This window comes from Psammomys obesus, unplaced genomic scaffold (genome assembly GCF_907164565.1).
Source record: "Psammomys obesus unplaced genomic scaffold, mPsaObe1.curated_primary_1811, whole genome shotgun sequence".
NCBI classification, from domain to species: domain Eukaryota; kingdom Metazoa; phylum Chordata; class Mammalia; order Rodentia; family Muridae; genus Psammomys; species Psammomys obesus.
Genome location: NW_026591086.1, coordinates 45,254,385 through 45,257,520, shown reverse-complemented (window position 1 = coordinate 45,257,520; position 3,136 = coordinate 45,254,385).

Sequence of the window (3,136 nt, the reverse complement as noted above, 5' to 3'; positions counted from 1 at the left end):
TTTTTTTTTTTTAATTTTGGACCAGGTTTCTCTGTGTAGCTTCGGATGTCCTAGAACTTCCTCTGTATGCCAGGCAAGCCTCAAACTCAGAGATCAACCCGCCTCTGCCTCTGCCTCCAGAGTGATGAAATCAAAATCATGTGCCATCATGGTTTAGTTCAACAAATTCTATATATCTGTTTAAATGAATAACATAGTGTGTCACAAATAATGCAGACCTCTTATTTTATAATGCTATTCTTATGTAATCCTTAATAATGAATGAGCAAATTTTAGAAATCTTGAAAATAGTGGTTTCAGAAGTAAGTGTTCTGTTTGGTTTTTGTTTGTTTGTTTGTTTTGTTTTTTTCTTATTGATTGTGAAAATTTATTGTTAAGCAACTGGTGTCTTTTGCAGTTTTAAAGAATTTACATTTTGTTTTTGTCCTTCACCATAATGATATTCTTTTCTCACTTAGTCACACTAAAAAGAATAAAAGTCTAAGTTCAATAAGGAAATAATTTTGTACTACTGATTTACCAGAAAAATAACTGCTCTTACCTTGCATACAGAATCATATACAATACATTGAATATACATTTATGAAAATTAATGCTATACCTTTCTTCTATCTAACTCTAACTGAATCCAACTTAATGTGAATACATGTAAGTTGCATTATGTGTTTGAAGACAAATAAATGGTAGTTAGAGAAAATCTCCATAAGAGGTAAGCTGTCATGGAATAATCATGTTCATATGATCACAAAAACTTTAGAAAACCAAATAATTTTCGATGCTCTAAACAATATTTAATTTATTTCACTATAAATTATTGCTTTAATAAATTAAATGTGTATTATAATAAATATAAAGTATTGTATTAGCATTTAATATATGCATACACCCCCCCACCCCACAAAGAGAGCAACAGAACCAGAAATTTGAACACAGGGAACTTCCCAGAGACTCATACTCCAACCAAGTACCAGGCATGGAGATAACCTAGAACCCCTGCACAGATGTAGTCCATGGCAGTTTAGTGTCTAAGTGGGTTGTTACTTGTTTTATCCTACAACAAATGTCCATTCCATTTGTCTTTCTAAGTGAGGGTTGATTATCTTACCCAGGGTCCTCTTTCTATGTTTATTCTGTCTTATAGGTCTAGTACTCATTTATAAGTGAGTATATTCTATGTGTGTCTTTCTCCTTCTGGGATACCTCACTCAGAATGATCTTCAATTTCTATGTGGTTGATCAAATAAGAAAAGAGATCAGCTTTTCAATTAAAGAATAATTGTCCAACATTTTATATCCACCTAAATTGTTTCTGGTATTAGTTCTTCAACACAAAACAAGTGAAATGACTTTTAAAGTTCAATATGTAGTATCATTTTATGCATGCATTTTAAACCAAATTTATTCATTTTCACACAAAAGAGCCGGATATTCTTTTTTGCTAGGTAAAAATCTATGAAAATACATGAACATATGCATACATAGTAAATTTAACCTGACATTTGCAGAAGCATATATCATATTTTCTATTGTTTCTTCTTTTGAATAAGAGTGACTTTTACCTATATTCTTACATATATTCTTTGTAAGGATTAGACATAGAGGATGTGGCTATAGACATATATCCTGTGGAATCCACTTTTGGCAATGACTTGCCAAAATGAGTCCTTTGGGTGTTACCTAAAAATTAATTCTCTTCATATATGCAGGTGTTTTCAAACTTTTCAAACTATTTAATACTGAGAAATAAAAAATAAGATCATTTTATTAGTTATATATTAATAATATGATGCATTATTAAAATAGAATAGCATTTTATATGATAGAAAGTTGGCAAACATGCAAAAATGAAATAAATGACATATGGGGAAAGTGACAGAAATATTTTTGAATAATAACTTATTTTAAAATGAAAATCAAATCTAAGTGTTTTCTCATAGTCATAATAAAGGATTAAAAAATTAATAAATTGAACACTAAGAAAAAGTTTTGGTATATAAGTTAGTACTCAGGGGCACTATTAATTATTATATTTAGCTTTTTCTCTTTGTTTTTTTTGTTTTTGTTCTGTCTAACAATGTTTATAATAATTCTTAATGCAAACAACACAAGTCCTCAATACATATTTATCAATTTAAATTTTTCTCATAAATATTGAACAACCCATGAATATCAAAAGCTTTGCCTCAATGGTGCATTCAATTAATAGTTAATATGCAGACACAGATAATTTCATCTTTAATCACTGTTTATTTAATAGTCTCAACACTCAGATGGACAGCATTCTATATCTGTCTCCTAGTTTATTTTTGTTATTGAAATGAAATGGAAAATTCTCATAAACACTAAATTCCATGTTCAAAATGCAGAGTTTTAGCCTTCACATTAAACAACCAAAACATTATTTATGGAAATGGACTTTCCATTTATCAGTTAATCTTTTAACTGTAAATACACTTTATGTGTAACTGAATTATATATCTCAGTTTGAGAAATAACTTCAATTGTAAGACAATGAAGCTTCCTCGGTGAAAAAAATATATAATTATATGAACATTGCATTGAAATTTTTTATTGAAAACTGATTTTAAACATTTAATTGAAGACTATTTTTGTCATTATTTTATTTATATTTTGACTACAGAGTCTGATGAATCAACCAAAGACCATGCACAGAGAGGTCCTAGAGGCCCTGCTCAATTGTAGACCATAGACAGCTCAGTCTCCATATGGTTTCCCTAGTAAGGGGAAAAGAGACAGTTTCTGACATGAACTTGGTTGCCTGTTCCTTGATCACTTCTCGTTGATGGGGTTACCTAGCCAGGCCACAGATGAAGAGGATCCAGGCAGTTCTCATGGGACCTGATAGGGTAGGGTCAGACAATAGGGGAGGAGGCTTTCCCTATCAGTGGACTAAGGGAGAGGGCCTGGGCAGTAAGGGGGAGGGAGGGTGGGACTGTGAGGAGATGAGAGGGGGCTACAACAGGGACACAAAGTGAATACATTGTATAATAATAATTATTGTACATCCAGATTGAAGCCCCTTACCTTGTCATCCCCGGTCCCATCCTTTCTCCCTCTTCCTCCCATCCCCTTCCCTTATTTCTCAGAAAGGGGGAGGTCCTCCTCCCCTACCAAC